General features: G+C 40.5%; 1 long non-coding RNA gene across 2 annotated transcripts in view; it reads left to right on the forward strand.

Moving 5' to 3' along the window:
- Positions 1–5,878: 5,878 nt before the first annotated feature.
- Positions 5,879–18,294, forward strand: part of LOC109521937 (uncharacterized) — a 77,584-nt gene continuing 65,168 nt past the window's right edge. The window contains exons 1-2 of one of the 2 annotated variants that reach the window (XR_002169460.1): positions 5,879–6,095; positions 7,243–7,501. This is a non-coding gene — a long non-coding RNA (uncharacterized LOC109521937). The remainder of the gene's footprint in view (positions 6,096–7,242; positions 7,502–18,294) is intronic. The other variant, XR_002169461.1, reaches the window with a different exon arrangement.

Genomic DNA, 18,294 nt, shown 5'->3' on the forward strand with positions numbered 1-18,294 from the left:
CTCTGTGATCCTTTCTTGATTCTTGAACTTTTTATTTTTTGCAGCGTTTCATCGTGATATTCCACCTTCACTCTACCCGACTGGTACTTGGTATTTCAGCACTACACTTCCCCAATTAATGACAACCAACTCTTGACCCAATTTAAATACATCTAAAATATCAAAACTTCTTATAGCAAACGACTTTGAATCCAAATTCAAATGCAAATTTGGTCGACTAACATCTACAGTAGTTGGCAGTCAGAGTGGATTACATAAAACTACTGACGCTCATGTCACTTTGACAAAGAATGATTTACATACAGCATGTATGATTTGACACACAAGTGCTGTACTTAATTGCATATACATCTGGCAAAATGATTCAGTGAAGTCAATAGTGATTCATACGGTATGATTCTTTACTGTATATTGTGTACATTAAAAGAGACATGAGCATCAAAGCGGTGACATACATGCATAGAATGGCTCAAATGTAAACAGTTGACGTCAAAGTTGATTTTACTGTAAACTCCTCCAAACATTTCTGAATTAGTTTGTGACTTTAAAGGTAAATTAATAGTAACTTAAACACTAATGGACAAATACTTTAATGGCTCATATAATAATTGTTCTTCTACCAATGTAAACATGAATAAGACAAAGTATCCTATGCAGTGAGGTTAGAATACAGTTAAATTGACATTGGCAACGTCACATGAACGTGCATTTTAAATACATCACGTCAAGTATGAGATTTGTGTTCCCGGTTAATGTGTGTGTGATTCACATCATAATGTATTCAAAATGAATGCATAGACTGTACCATTTCTGAGCGGTGCCCAAATAGAATGTGATGCACAAGGTGACATCTGCTGATAAGGCTCACATGTACTGTCTGCAACCCATTGTGTATCAGCCCTGAAAAGCTCAGACTTTTCAGGCACACAAACACACACATACAAAAAACAAAAAACAAATGGAAAGCACACAGTGTTCAGTATATACCAATTGCAGCCATTTTGGTTGCGTGTTTGAAGGCATCTTTTTATCCAACTGTAAACTGTTGATTTGAGTGATGATGAAATCAGAAGTACAACGTGCAAGTGAGGAGTTTGATTCTAACTGACAACATCAGTTATCTCATGGTCAATTTCAATTCAGATTGGGACCTTACTTGTTATTTCAAGAGATTCCATTCTGGCACATTATGCTGTATGCTGGCTGTCTGATGTTCAGACAGTCATGATGTCCCTTCCCCCTCTCCCAGACAGATCTTTATTGTGGGGGAAGGGCTGGTTTAGCAGCAGTCATCTAAGGGCCCTCCAGCACACTGACAAGCATGTCTGCCTGTCTCGGTCTGTGAATATCTGGTGTGCGCGCGTGTGCGTGTGTGTGCACGTGTGCATGTCTATGTGATGGCTAAAATTCTATTGCATGAAATGAATGACAGTACAAGGATATCCCCACAGCGAGAGCAGACACTATATGTCTGCCTCCTCTGTGATGATTTATGGGGTGCAGATTTGTTTTTGATGGTTGTTCATGGCCTTCAGTCAGCAATAGTGGTTTAAATGAGCATGCATCAAGTTTTAATCGATTATGTTTGTGTATTATATAACGAAATTAATACGCTTGATGAAATGGTGACCATTTTGTCTCCAGTCCAGCGCTATTACCTACCGTGATGGTTATTTCTTGCTATCTTGTCGTGCCGTCTTTGGAAGACATTTCATTGAATTGTATTTCGTCATCTTTCTAGGTTGTTCCTCATGTTGAATTAGTCAAAGTGTGTAATTACTTCGCGATGTAAGGTAATTGCTGGAAGATTTCTTCCTATTGCGCAGTAGCAAAGGAACGGATTTAATCACAAATTTCAAAAAGGCTGATTCATTGCAGTGTTTTCAAATCGTGTACGAGATACTGCTGCCAGTAGTGTTTGCTCACGGCATAGCTTGATGAATCTGCAACTGTTTTTTTTTTTCCCTCCCCCAGAAACCGTATGATCCCTTGCAGCGTCGCAGCAATTTACTGATATATCCATTTTATTCCAACAGTGCATGGTTGAGTGTAATTACTGACTCCGCAGTGAATCTAAATATTTTCACCTTCCTTTCAGCAGTCATTTTGTGTTAGCTGTGGTATACTACTTTATTTCTCAACCCCCTGATGATGAATATCATCATGTACCATGCATGCAAATAATGATACCACCAGTTTGCCATATAATCTTGTACATTTCCAAAGACCACTGGCACCTCTGCGTATGCGTTAAGCTCCTCCAAGCTGTATGAAGCCTATTCAGTGTGCAGGCTCATGCATGGCTCATGCATTGCTCAGCTGACTCCTCAGTGGGAGAGATGCAGGCATGAGCTGGGGCACAGCAGAGTGGAGCGGAACAGTCTCGCTGCTGGAGTCAGTGGTCCAGTAAAACCACAGCAGGGGGGATAAGAGCTGTGCTGGTGGGTGGGTAAAGAGAGCCATGACTGTATTTCTGTGTCGACCTATCTGCTCAGTGCTCTTCCCAGGGGGGCAAAGCAGTGGTGGAATCAGTATTTCTCTCGTTTTTATTTCAGGTTTTGTTCCAGACTGAATCTATGTGTTTTGCCCTATTTTCAATATTTCTCTTGATACAGCTGCAGATTTCCAAACTGTCCTGAAATGATCGCATTTTGCATCGAAAATTGGAGACGGTGCGTTTGAATTTTTGTGTAAGCGCAACCTGTAAATTTTCAGATTTTTCTTCAATGATTATTCAATATTTGTTTGTGCTGACAATCTTCTAATACACACTTCACCCCAGTTGTTGACGATAAGGCGTAAATGAGTTGGGTTGCCAGCCAACATCTCCAAAAGAGGAAAGCGGACCAATGTGCGTGAGAGTGGGGGTTGCGCTGTTTGAGGTGAGGATTGTGGGCGGGGGCTGGGGTGCATGACCACCCTTGAATAGAGGCAGGCCTGCGGATTAGCGTGCAAATCTACAGTTTTCACATCACTCTTGTTAACAATGAAGAATGGCAAAGAATAGAGGACTGTGAAAATGTTTACAATTATCCCAAATAATATCTTACTACAGCAAGGTATTTCAAGGAGAGAAACCGAATGAATTGCGATTGTCGATACTATACTCACAGCATGTGGGCAACATGCAATTTGATGACAATAATGGCACTAGTTCCTAGAGATGTACGAGTTACATTTCTCAAAATTGAAAGGAAACCCAAACAATATGAACAAGCTTTTGCTGTGTTCATAAACTGTTAAAACGCTTGCTGGACGTCCTATGCAGAAAGTGCATTCACTGCTTAGGATTTGCAGGGATATTTTGTGGTCAAAGATGTGTGGGGTGGTCACTTGATGAAAACGCGTTACCCTCATGACAATTGGATTAGGCATATGTTAATTTGCCAAACAAGTATTGCTTTTGTTTATATTTTTGTATTTTTAATTCCTAATGCATATGTTATATTACTGTATTGTCACATGTATGTATTTCATCAAGGAATTAGAGACAATTCACTGATCAAACTTGTTGTATTTAAGTAACAGTTATATTATCCTGTACAACACAAAATGGAAAATAAAAAGGGTATTTTGAGAGATTTTTAACAACAATTATGCACAAAGTAACTCTGAAATGTACATTATTGAAAATGTACTGATCTGTGGCCCAAAAACGGAGTTGCAGAGCTTACTGTAGGTCACCTGTACCGTCACACCCAGACTACTTTTACAGTTCACTGCATTCAGTTTTAGCATTTATTGCCAAAGTATTTATCGGTAATACGGTGAAAATGAGAGGAAATGTGTCTATTTATGTTTCAAGTCAATCCTACATTTTCTTCTTGCTTCCCTAACATTTTAGGTTTTGGGGACATGGTGCTAAAAGTAATGTAGACAGTAGACATGTGACATGGGCAATTGGAGACTGCCTTGCACCCCCGATCGTGCATTTATATGTGACCAACCCCAACCTCAGTGTTGACACGCGGTCAGTGGGTGCTATTAAAAGATTTTTAAGATCAGAATGTTTAGAATTTGTTCAATGAATTGATTTCTACAATGTTTCAGAGGGATTGTCTCACGTTATTGTCATATATATGAATGAAATAAGATGACATCTCCCACACATGTCTGCGGACCCCCGAATCTGCCTGCCTGCAACTCGATCAAATTCACCAAAATCACGTTACATCGTCTGCGCCGCCATTTAGACTTGGTCTGAGGTAGTCTAAAAGTTGGGCTACTTTTTCCTCATCAAACTGGCAGGTGCGCCGGGGGAGTATAACAGCAAATGTCCTTGGTCTGCCAGAATCACGAGTGAACCACAGTGTGGTCTACCAAATTCAGGCTTGTAGCGGCACAAAAATGGAGATACGGCAGTTTTTTACGCTGAGCGCAGTCTACTTTCTGTGACCAAAGGTGCATTGGGGGCGCGGCAGCTACTTGTCCAGGAACACCCGGGAGGCGCACCGTGGTCCCAACAGCAAGCGCAGGGACTTGTCTCCGAAAATAGGCCCCCACCTCCCTTGGATTGTTTCATGCAATTATCCTATTTCATGCCTACTTTCACGCACAATTGAAGCTTTAATAGCAGTACACTAAGAAGCAATAACGGGCACAGTTTGAGGACGTACCTGATGAGTTTGTGATGATGTAACTACATATTAGCTTTTGACTGGAAGCTGCAGTAAACAGTGGTAAAGCTCTGCAAAACGAAACACAAGATTTTGTGTGTCTTGTGTGTATAAATAATGTAGCCCAGCCTACCAGGAGGCTCTACACTACTACAAACTACACACAATCACACAAATACCTCCTGGACAGTATTAGACGTAACTGAGCATTATTGTGTTTGTAGAGGTAGATGTGCTGATGTAAGTAACTCTTATATTGGTGCTTAAGAGATATTGCAAGTTTATCAAATGCTGTGTATCTTCACATTTGACCTTCAATATCTCCTGAAGAAAAAAGAGAATAAAAAAAAATCAATGTAGCTATTATATCTGACACTTTGCTGTTGGGTATGAATTTAAAACACAATAAGTTTCACTCTTAGTAGCAGATAATAATTGATGATGAAACACAATCAACAGCAATCCAAAATAATTTGGCCATTCCATTGTGTGCACACTCTATTCTCTTCAGTGTCAATCCGCAAAATAAAGCTGTTTGAAATCTGCTGCAAATTGTAGTCCCATTCCAAACCGCCATAAAGGCCTTGCCTGTTTTTTGGGCGGAACACATCATACTTAATCGTTTTCAAGCAGAGTCACAGCAATATTCTAAAGAAGTAAAAATGGTGGTATCCTGAATCCCAGACCCACGTTTCATGTCCCTCTTAAAAACAAGGTTCTGTGGTACGCATTACCCAGTTCTTTTATTCTGCTGTGCTTTTGTTGGCTCGTTGACACATGCACTACTTGCTAGTGTGAGCTTCACTTGTTCTTCTTGTGAAAATATGCAAGAGAGCCGCTTCATATGTAAAGTGGCTTTTGATAAGTTATGTACTCTTGCACTCTATCAATAATATTGATTTGAGTTGCATTTGAACACGTGGTTTAATAACCACAATGTACACTGTTGGTATAGCAGAGTCTGTATATTGAAGTGTGCATAGTTTGACTCGGAGAGGGCGGGACTCTTGTTTGGAGAGCGCAATGAACTAGGCGCGGCCAAAACGAGCCCCATCCATCTATCACACGTGTAGACAAAGGGGGGACCTCACAACACAAAGCTGCATGTGTCCTAACAAACTTTATTTTTATTGTATTTTTTTCACGGTCATCTACAACTCATGACCATACGCAGGAAGCAGAGCACCTTCAGGTAAGTTGTCCCAGAGAGGAATATTTGCGTGTGCGCGCGCTCCAGGCGTGGTTTTGTGTGTTCTTGTCCAGTAAAAGTTGCCGCTCTTGTTGGTGCGTCAGCGCTCAAACTTGAGCACAAAGCAGCAAAGGTAGAGCGACATAGACAGTGGCAGTCAGGGGGGAGAGAGAGAGAGCGAGAGAAAGAGAGCGAGCGAGAGAGGAGCGGTGCCTCTTTTCCTTTGTCTGATGCTCTGTCTCGAGCTTTTTGGACACTACTTGAAGCGACGTCATCATGCTCACAGTACAGTATGTCTATTTCAATTAACGATTGTAAACTTTCATGGAAGCGAGGCTGAGTTTGTTTAGATGCCTTATTTGATTCCTTCGGGATGTTGCGACTTCAAGACAAAGCAGCTGCCTGTCTATCAGAAGTTTACAGCAAATGCGACATTTTAGTGTGTGCGCGAGGAGGGGGGAATAAAATGGTTTTATTGTTTATATTTACTTTTTCCTCATGCAAACAGTATTTTCTGCTAATTCTATATGTACGCGCTCCCGCGAGGGTCCCGAACGCACTATGGGAATTTAGAACAACGTAATCAGGTGTAAAGTCAGTCAGAAAAGAAGAAGGAGAAACTTGTTGCACGAGTTAATAATTCATTTAAAATCAACGGGGGTGTTAAGGTTTTCGTTTAAGCGATATAGAATGTGTATTTTAGTTGGACACTTCACATTTGTTTACTGGAAACAGATCAACAGGTATAAGTCTCAGCAGCTTCTTTGTTACAGTAAAGCTTCCTTTGTTCTCAGTCTATACAAAGAAAACTTAAAGAAAGGTGCATAAAGCTATATGAAAAAACTTTTTTTCAAGTGAGAAATGATTTTCAATGAGTGTTAATTATTTTGTTTTCATCTTTATACATAGAATACATTTTACTTACATTTGAGCACATGAAACGAATGAAGCCTCGGGATCTCCAAGCAGACAATCTTTTACTTGAGTTTCAGCCCCCAACACCATATTTTGCATATATATATATATATATATATATATATATATATATATATATATATAACTCAACACCAACAACAAAAACTTTCCTTTATCAAGTATACGCGTGTTTGAATTCATACATTCTATACATACATTCTATACACTATTTGTTCCCTGATTCTTAACACCACATTTTAGATTTATTGAATAGTTTCTTTCTATCCCAACTTGCAAACTTGGACAATCTGGCAAATCTCAAAAGTCAAAATAGTTTGCTGGAGATGTATTATGAGGACTCGTATGATGTGTTTATGAAACATTTGCTCTCTATTTTCAATCAACCACGAATTGACCACTTTAAGGTTATTATTATTTTTTTTTTTGCTGCCTGTCTTTCTTTTTTTGCTGTCAGTCTTTCTTTTTTAAAACATTTTTTTCCCATGTCGTTCTTGATTTTAGCTGGAACCTCGAACCCAACCGATACATGTTCTTCAGCTGTTTGGGAGACAGACGGAGGAACTCCGGAGTCATCTACGGAGAAGCTTTGAGGATTAAGAGGCAGAACACTTTTATTTTGGGAGAAGATGAGGACTCAGGATTTAAACCCCAGCTTTGCCTTGAGGGAGTCATACTTGGAAATTTAAAAACCTGGATATACTTTGGAGATTAAATATTCAGCGGGATGGCAGAGTATTGAATTTTGATCCTCCATCGTATAGTAAGTGGCCTAACTTCATACTTTTTCAACAACTTTTTCCACTGCGTTGTCTTTGTCAGTTGGAGACCCTCTCCAACAATCATTGCACACACTGCTTGCAGTTCAAATGGATATAATTTGTTTGGCGATACTGTGTGCAAAAACAAGCTTTCTTCACACATGTGGACAAATGACTGTATTGTGAAGTGCCAGGCAATGGGCACAACTACATAAATGCTCAATGAGTTGTGTTAAGGTTCCTGATGGAAGCCATAAAGCTCATATACTCTATTATGGCATTGCAAAACAAAAATACAATTGTTCTATTTACATTTAATCGAGCAACTTTTGGAGCTTTAAATATACATGTCTTGAGTGCCATTTGAGCTTTTTTAAATTTTTTTTTTTAACTTCTTTATTGAGTTTTTTTGGTCGTCAGGTGAGAGGACACATTATGTTCAAGGTTGAAGTCAATTCAGGCAAGCATGGTTGAACTGGTAAAAAAGTGGTTCAATTATGATTTTTAACCTGAGCTAATAATTCTAGCAAGGAAGAGTTTGAAGGAAGAGAGAAAGACTCAAGCTCCTTTCATTCTTTTTGCAGCCCCTATCAATGATGTCATTGAGAACCAATGAGAGCGAGTAGTAGGTGTTGTTAGCATCCAAGCCCCGCCTCGTCACTCTGACTTTTGCATACCACATGGTCCCGCAGCATCACTTTCACAGCCACTGTCACTATATATTACTGGCTGCAGAGGAATACAACCATACCTTTTGACTTACTGTTCTGTATTTTCACAGATAAAAGAAAAATATACGCACGCGTTTGGCACAAGAACATTTACTATTATAATATTGGCATCAAGCAGAATCCTTGTACCTCCAAAACCTTTTAAGGTTCGAACCAAAATTGTATGTTTGTTGAGCCATTGCCAATGCTTTTGACAGATCAGTAAGTAAATAATAATTATAACAATAATAATAAATAACAGACCAATGGGGGAACTGACCCATAGTATCTATCTGTGAGAATATTGTGAAGTTGATTAAATTTGCGGAGAGTTCCGCCCAACAGTAACAACAGATATCTATCTATCTATCTATCTATCTATCTATCTATCTATCTATCTATCTATCTATCTATCTATATATATATATATAATAGTTAACAATGACTAATTAAAAGACAAAAATTATATTTGTTAGTGAAGTAAAATAAGAAAAACGCTGCTTTTCATTTACAAAACTAATGAAAATTAACTACGATTATTGCAATTATATATTCCGGGCTCCGGCCTTCCTGTGTCGAGTTTGCCTGCGTGGGTTTGTGATTGTGAATATGAATGGTTGCTTGTTTATGTGTGCAATGCGATTGGCTGGCAACCAGTTCAGGGTATCCCCAACCTGCTACAGGAAACCAGATGAGAGAGGATAAGTGGATCAGATCATGGAGATGTGTGTGTGTGTGTGTGTGTGTGTGTTTAAACTCCATATCTCGTGAATTATTTCATTCATTCTTAATTGCCAAACAAAGATAAAAATGAGGCAAACATTATTAATAGTAAAACCTAAGACCTTTTGAAAAACAAATGTGAAAATGTTACTCTCAGGACCAAAAGTGAGAGTGACAATCGTGATGTATTTGAGTAGTTTATCAATAATTAATCTGCAATTGTTAATGCAGAAGAGTTTCAACTCTCAGGGAAACCAGCATTCCTCCACCGACTGCTGTTCGTGTGGATCTGGCGCGGGTCACTGCATGGAAGTACCTGGATCAGTGGAATGTGGGTCAGTCAACAGTACGGTGACACAGGTGGGACAGATATAGGTCAGAGGCATAGTACGGGTGCTGATGAGTCATGCAGACGGGGTGAGCAGGGACAGGAGACGTGTTCGCGTGTCTGCATGTGTGTTCGAAAAAAGATGTTGAGCTGTTGAAACAGGAAAGGAGTGTGCCTGTTGTGTCTCTGCATGGCCTGAACTGTCTGGGCCCAACATTGATTTAATGTTTGGTTTTTGACTGCTTCATGCCAGTAGAGAGCTTTGAGTAGAATTACACAGTAGATGCTTTTTCTGTGAGCAAGTTAAATACGACTACTCCTATTAGTTACATGGGTACAGTCTAATTCGCACAAAATGAAACAACTTTGCAAAGATAAGACTTTGTTTTGTATTACTCTTACGTCAGTGTTAATACGCACAAACAATACATCTAAGTATCAATTTTCTATACCGCATATCCTGTACAGAGTCGGGGGAAGCTGGACAATACCCAGCTGACTTGGGCTAAAGGTGGACAGAATCCTTGACTAATCACCAGTGAGTTACAGGGCACATAAACATTGAAAAAAGGTTTTGCTAAACGTACTCAATTGAGTCCAGATACAATTTTTAAATTGACTACAGATTAAAAAAAAATGTATCTGGATCCAGACGGTTTCATTTTGTGCATCCTCTTGACAAAATAATACTGTAAATTCAACACACCATTTTTTTCCAGGGGGAAGGACAACCACTAGGGCAATGGGCTTTCACTTGTGAAATGTACCTTCAGAGTAATCAGTGTTTGCTTTGACACTATCTCCTTCTTTGAGTAATGTTGACACAATTTCAACAGCAACAGCAGGAAAAAGGCGGTTCAGTATCTTGTTCAAGGAAATATGAGAAAATAATTAACAATCCACATTGCACACACCTACATAACACGAGCCATTTTCTTGTGAGGACATATTTTCAAGGACCAAAATAAAAACAAATGTTTAGGAATATTACTCACAATTCGTTCGGCTTCAATGAGCCGTAGCCGTTGGCATATTCCAACTAGTTTTAGGACAGCAATGACACAGTGTAGTGGGGCGCCTGTTCTATGAGGACCAAAATTGTCGTTAGTACACAGTTGTTGTCTGTGCATTATTGGGCATAATAATCTGGCGAGAAAGCTTCAATTTGTGTTCCTGCCCTTGTTGCTTATTGCTGCTCTGAATATCGGCTAACGTTATTCGTTAGCTTGTAATGCATTACATCACTGGAGCCGTACCGGCAGAGGAACGCCACCTCTGCAGTGTTATGTCACATGCGCAAGATTAGATTGTGCAAGGGTACCCAATGAACGATGAAGTCAGTCTTGTAACTACGGTAAGGTGCTTTTCTGACGGCTTTTCACTTGTGATAATAGTTTTATTTCCAAGTTCTTCCACACAGGAAGGCGGCCTTCCTGCGTGGAGTTTGCATGTTCTCCCCGGGCCTGTGTGGGTTTTCTCCGGGTAGTCCGGTTTCCTCCCACATTCCAAAAACATGCATGGCAGGCTGATGACACTCTAAATTGTCCCTCGGTGTGAGTGTGAATGCGGATGGTTTTTCGTGTCTGTGTGCCCTGCGATTGGCTGGCAACCGGTTCAGGGTGTCACCCGCCTATTGCCCGAAGATGGATGGGATAGGCTCCAGCACCCCCCGCGACCCTTGAGAGGATAAAGCGGATCAGAAAATGGATGGATGGATAGTTGCCGAACTTCTCAGTGAAACAGAAAGCTCATTTGTCGAAAATCAAATCCTTAGAGGCAATTCATAGTTTTGCTTCACTTTTTGGAGCTTAATTACATTGCTTATCTGTTATCGATGTTTCTATAACACTGACCATTTTGTGGGAGTGTCTCTGTTCCTCGTCTCAGTGGGAGATGAGTTCTAAAGCTGATCCACTGAGTTACGCAGGACAACATTAGCACTTTAATCAGTGTCATCTTCCCGCTATGAAGCTTAAATGTGTGACTAAGCTGAAACGCTTCTGAAAATGGGCAGTGGTTCTGCAGCATATCATCCATCTGGTTTTATTACCACACTAGTTTGAGCTCTTCATTCAGTTGACGATAACAAAAAACATATTGATGTGTTGGAGCAAAGCATCGGAATACAGTTGTAAGACGAAGAATTCAGAAGTGAATACAAGAGCCTCAACACTAAGAACAATGTCAAATATACTTGAGAGCATGTCATATTTAGATCATAGTTTATAGGAGGACACAAGTGTTTTATTGGACTTTCCAAATGAAATAGGCAAGCATTAAATGTTGCTTGGTTCAAAATTCAATCATTGAGGGACAAAAAGTTGACTGAATTTACTCTCCAAATGGATTCGATACAAAGATTTCCAAGACTAAATTTAGGATTTGCTGACATGAATCCTGAAGCCATGAGGATAAATTAAGTAAATTAATCTTGTTACTTTAGAAAGAAATATATCTGCAACTTATTGTACTCAGAATAGTTGTCAGATCTGCCAAATATTACACACTCACAGGAATTTTAAGTGCAATCAATTGTTAAAGGGGGAGTTTGCAGTTTTCTAACTGCTAGCAAGGTTTGAATGCATCCTCACTTCACTTGTCCCTGCCCTCCCTCTCACTGCCACGCCACTCACTCATGTGAATGTGCACGTTCCTGTTGATAGCTCTCATGGCATGACTGTCATCAGTTATGTGCTAATAGAATAAGTTTTAAAAAAAGTCGACTCCTGCCTATCATCTGTTCTGAAATGTGTTACTTGATAGACCTATAGGGCAACCACTCATGCTTGTTGCATGCCTCATCGTGTGTAGGGTTCATGCACTTATGCAAGGTACACAAACATATACCCAATTATATTTTAAAATAATAAATAGGTAAATAAATACAGAAATAAAGTCGGTATATCATTTCGAGTTGGTCATTTTAAAAGTAGCTCGCATGCTGAAAAAAGTGTCTCCACTCCTGCATGAAGAGCTCTATTTTCATGACCAGCTTAGGTGTATAGTATCTCAAAATACGGTCAAACTGCACACAGTTGAACATCCATCCATCCATTTTCCGATCCACTTTATCCTCACAAGGTTCGCGGGGGGTGTTGGAGCCTATCCCAGCTGTCTTCAGGCAGTAGGCGGGGGACACCCTGAACTGGTTGCCAGCCAATCGCAGGGCACACAGACAAACAACCATCTGCGCTCACACCAAGGGACAATTTTGATTGTTCAGTCAGCCTGCCATGCATGTTTTGGAATGTAGGAGGAAACCTGAGTACCCGGAGAAAACCCACACAGGCCCGGGGAGAACATGCAAACTCCACACAGGAAGGCCGGAGCCGGGATCAAACCCACGACCTCTGCACTGTGAGGTCGACACGCTAACCACTAGAACTTGGAAATAAAACTATTATCACAAGTGAAAAGCAGTATGTAGCAGTATGTAATGTAAAGCCAGTCACATCAAAATCAAACATTGTATGTAGACTAGGACTTAAATGCGTAGTGGGAAAAACAAACAGCGAGAGTAAACTTCCACATTGGTGTCGATATCTGACATTTAAGGTTTATCAAGCTCAAATCAAGTTCCAAGATATGTTTTACGGTGACTGACACCGCCACTCAAACCGTTTAGTTGAATTATTTAGCGGAATAGATTTTGTGCTGTAAACAAAAAAAGAAGTGCTGCAACAATAATGTTTGATTTCTCTTGCAAGCTGAGTTTTGATTCATTTTCCTTTTTGTGCATATCAATAAGTCATGCAGGACACTACTGTACTCAAAAGTACAGTAAATTACTGTGCAGTAAAACATAGCATCAGTCTCACCACAACGAATTGTAGGGACAGTTCTAATTCTCATCCTGTTGCAAATTATCAGAGTTTAGTATTACCACTCAGCGTCTGTAGCTGGGAGATAACTTAGCATGCTCTGCTGGCATGCGAATAGATCCCCACACTGAAGGACAAGGATAAATTATTTCTTTATGGCTGTTCAGCAGGCAAAGCATTTGAAAGAGGGAATGGAGAGAGATGAAGGGGAAAAAAAGTGCTAATGATGGGCAGAAAATAAAGAAGGGAAGCAGCGAGGAAAGTGTGATAGAGACTAAGAGGATGGGATAAAAAAGATTCAAAAAGGATGAGAAAGGCGAGATTAGGATAGACTGAATGATTCATAGAGCTTCCATCTCTCTTCTGTTGATAATCATTAATTCACAGTGACTGAGTGGAGTTGTCATTTTACATTTGAATGTGATTATCGAATCACGGTCTTCTGTGTTGAGCCCTATTGGGCAACAACAGAATTAATGAGGTTCCCCCCCCCCACCCCGAGGACACCAAGTAATATCAAATGCAAAAAATAAAAATTAAATAAATAGTCGGCCTTGGCTGAGGGTGCGTTGTTTTGAATGATCTCATATTTATCCAAATATCCAAGTACAAATATAAGTTCATTGTTGCGTTGCTCTAACATGAGGGTGGTATATTTGCCAAGCCTTGTATAGTTAGATTTGCCGATTTCAAAATGATAGACTAAATTTGAAAGTAGCATTCAGTATATGCAATTATTTGTTTTACTAAGCAATATTTCTGGGTTTAATTGTCATTGTAACAAAATTGTTGTATTGCTATAAGGATTGTTGTTTCAGTAATACAGTAATTGCACAGTTCTGTACGTTTGCCATTCTGATTGGTGCATGCGTGCCCCTAAAATTCCTGTACCTAAACACAAGGGTACACCTGAAAAACCATTCCCGCAATCATCCACTCTGATTCAATGTCACCAGGTGGTGATTGGTTGACAGCTCCTCCTCTCTCTTCAACCAAGTGTCCAAACCATGCAGCCGCAAACCCGACGACATGACTACAAAGTTGATTATCGAACTCCGGCCTCCGGTGTTGTGGTGCCATGTGCACATATGGACACCCTTATGTTTGAACATGGTGTTCATGATGGCCAATTCGTGCCGAGCACAGAAGTCCAGGAACAGAACACCATTCTGGTTTAGCCGGCTCCCAATCACGCTCTTCCAGGTCTTACTGTCACTGCCCACATGAGCATTGAAGTTCTCCAGCAGAATGAGGGAGTCACCACCCATGGGCCCACCACCTGTGAGGGGGACAAAGGGGTCGAGTGCCCTGTGAGCTGGGCAGCAGCAACAGATTGGTGGTCCAATCCCCAGTTACAGAAGCTAGCTCTATGGACATGGATTGTCACCGCTCTGGCAGGGTAGGAGCCTGACCGAGCTGGTGTGCGAGGCAGAGACTCCATACACAGCCTGGGCTCGAATACCAGTCCTCTTGTGGGAGGTTGAACACTGTTCCACTCTGGAGTTGCCCACAGTGAGAGGCACCCTGACGGTGTGGGTCTACTTTTGGTCCCCCGGCTTGGTGCCTGTACATTGGGGTTCACCCCAGTGGACAAGAGGGTAGCGTCCCTCCGCCTCCGGGTGGGGGCACGGGCCCTGACTGTTGTATGTGCCTTTGCACTAAACAGCAGCTCAGAGTACGTACCCTGTTTGGAGTCTTAGATATGTAGATAGACTGGCTTGGAAGGGGGACCCATGTTGCCTTTTCAGGCTGTGCCGGGTCTGGCTTCAGAGAGGAGCCCGGTGACCTGTGTTGGAGCAAAGGAAAATGAGATCCAGTTATATTCTGCAATATAAGAGGTCTCTGAGCCGTGCTTTGTCTTGGCCCTCACCTAGGACCTATTAGCCATGTGTGACCATGCCACGGGCATAAAGCTCCAGACAACTTAGCCCCTATGATCACTGGGACACACAAACCGTTCCACTAGAGCAGCGGTTCTCAACCTGGGTTCAATCGAACCTCAGGGGTTTGGTGATTCGGTCTCAGGGGTTCGACAGAGCCTTTGCCTTGGTGAATGTGCATATGAACTGGTTGTGTTTGGTACCTCGAACAAGGTGAAGAACCACTGCACTGGAGTAAGATGATGCTCACAGAAAAATAAATGTGCAATGTTTAAAAAAAAAACAAACAGCGGGTAGTTAAGCCCCAACATGCGTAGCCTACAAGTCTGTTCGAAAAGTAGATCACCAGTGATGGCACACTGTGATTTACAAAGAATTCAAACAGAAGAATGTTATCTTTTCTCTTTGTTTGTTTTTCCTTCTTTACTTTGACTTAACATGGTGCATGTTTCTTTATAAACCAATGATTCTACATTTTGTGTATTGTGTTCAATGGGGGGGAAAAACAGCTGTTTTGATTTACATTTTAGAGCTGCAATTTTTGACATTTTTGCTCATGGTTATCATATCGTCAGAATTCAATATCAGTCCCTGTCTAATGGTGAGTTTTCTAAACGAATCGAACAGTGTCTGAAGATGTTTCTATATTTTATCATTTGTCCTCATTTAGGTATACAGTAGATACTTATTGTTGATTATGACAGCCTCAGCCCGCTGTCTGTATGTCGATTACAGATCAACTTACTAAAACTACAAATGCACAGCATGTTGCTGTCTGGGTATGGCCCCGTAATCCTTCTAAAGACTGATGTTCTGTCAAAGCTAAATCTGCTGCTCACACCAACAGACACAGACACAAACACACAGACACAAACACCTCTCTCTCTCTCTCTCTCTCTCTCTCTCTCTCTCTCTCTCTCTCTAGATAGATATGATATATCTATATATCGATATCTATATCTATCTATATCTATATCTATCTATATCTATATCTATATCTATATCTATCTATCTATTGTGTGTGTGTGTGTGTGCGTGCGTATGTGCACGCATCGGATGTAGCCACATGGGAGCACAGGCGTCTTAGATATGCAGATAGACTGGCTTAGAAGACAGGCACACGGTGTAAATACCAGGATTTCATCACAGATAAATCTGTTATTGTCTGGTAGTTAGGAGATTATAAAGCGGTGTGATTTATAGACCCCAACAGAAACAGCCATATGTCTTTAGAGGATGAACACGAGCTTGCATACTGGTATCAGGACTGGTGGGCTTTAATACTTTGATAGTGATTCAATAAATCATATGAGTGACAGTTTTTATACAGCGCTTTCCTTTCCTTTGTGGCTTTGCATCTCATTTTACTACACATCCATTCAGTCATGGCCATCTCACCAAGCATACTATCATACATCTCTTTCTTTATGGCTTGTGGAGCCCATTTTATTCGTGTTAGTTGTTTAAAAATGGCCATGTTTGTCATAATTAAGTAACACATTCACATTCACAAGAATTACAGCATGCATCTGCATTTTAATTACGACTTGCTCTAGGGTAGATTAATGCTAAATATATACAAGATTTGCACCACCCCAATCTGTTGAGTCAAATCTCCCACAACGTGTTAGCCAAAAGAAAAATCAATTTGCCAATGAGCATGATTTGCCTGTACTATTGCTTTAGTAGACACTAGCCAGCCTTTCATGACCAGACTGCTTATTGGAAGCTTTTATTTCTAGGTTTTATTTATTTATTTGCACAATAAAACACAATTGCAGAATAACAAGACAAGACGGAGACAAAACAATTGTGCAGCAGAGGAAAAGAAGCCAAAGAGCTTACGAAATCCTACATTGGGTGTGTGAGTACATTAGTGCTATAGTTCGAATATTCGTACGAGTTGGCATGGTAAATCAAAAAATTGAATCTGAATTTGTGGACTCAGATCAGATAGTGTGTTACTGCAACTGGCATTTCTATGCCAGTTACAGACTTAAACCATGTGAGAACACTAGTTGACGCATTGAAAAGATGATTTGTAGGGAGTCAATACACGTGAAATCATATCTGATGTTCTTTTGACAATGCTCTGAATCATTCCATGGCACTCTGCCTATCTTCTCCGGTAATTTGACACAAAGCGATTGTGCACGTTGATCCCAGGCCTTTTTTCCCCTGCAGTAGTTAAACACTGATTGTACAACAAGTTGACAAGTTGTGCAAGACATTTTGAAATGCTGCATTGGCTGATGATCGTTTAGAAAAAGGAAGCAAAAATATGTCCCTTTCGGCATGGATATCGATAGTTTGAGCCTTCACTGAGTGGTTGTTGTGTTGAACAGGGTGTCTCACGATGGGCTCCATGTTAAAGCCTTGCTTATAAAATGACATATTGGCTTGTATCGTAGCTGATCTTTGAAATTACCCAATCCATGTTAAAATTGCTTCAGAATTCAATGAGTTAAAATGAAATTAGAGCCAAACACACCTGAGGTGGCGCCTGCATGTGTACATGCATGTCATCAAAAAGCCAAGTCTTGCTTTAGCCCATATCTATGGTCTCCGCAGCTAGCAGCATGGCGCATGGACGCTAACCCAACATGCATTCAGGATGTTTGCTGGGGGACTATTGACCACAATATTCTACAACACCAAAATGTGTAATAACCGACCCAGATTCGATCGCTGGCCACAATGCAATGTGAGATTCGACTTAAAATAAGCCATTTGAAACACAAATAAACTAAAATATTCCTTATTAAGATAAATGCGGCAGCAATGCGTCTGCTGATTATATCAGTAAGTTTTCCAATCGTTGAATGTTGGACTTCGTAAAACGTTTTGGGCACCGTATGGTGTACAAAGTAGGTCGAGCGCCATATAAGTCTCCAAACAAACAAACAAACAAACAAACAAACAAACAAACAAATAAATAAAATGGAGGACCTTGAAAAAAAATCATCACAAATTAAATTACAATTACAATATTGAATAAAAAAAAATGGCCCAGCGCTATTAGCAAGGCAGTACTTCCCATAGGAAAATTGACTTGGTGCAAAAAAAGTGAATTGAACATGAACTATATAAAATGTGCACTTTAATACAATACTCAGAGGATCAAATGTTGCTTGTGTTGCTCGTTTTGGAAAATATGTGTAACATGCTTCTTTGTTGGATTCAATGTGGCATGTTGTTTTGTGTCACTTTATTAACTTACGCGACACAGTTGTACTGAAAATCCACATACTGTACCCCCCCCCCCCCCCCCCCCCCCTCCTCCCAGGCTGTTTTTTTTTTTTTTTTTTTTTTTAAATGTGGGTGGTGATGTGG

This window comes from Hippocampus comes, unplaced genomic scaffold (genome assembly GCF_001891065.2).
Source record: "Hippocampus comes isolate QL1 unplaced genomic scaffold, H_comes_QL1_v1.1 scaffold135, whole genome shotgun sequence".
NCBI lineage: Eukaryota > Metazoa > Chordata > Actinopteri > Syngnathiformes > Syngnathidae > Hippocampus > Hippocampus comes.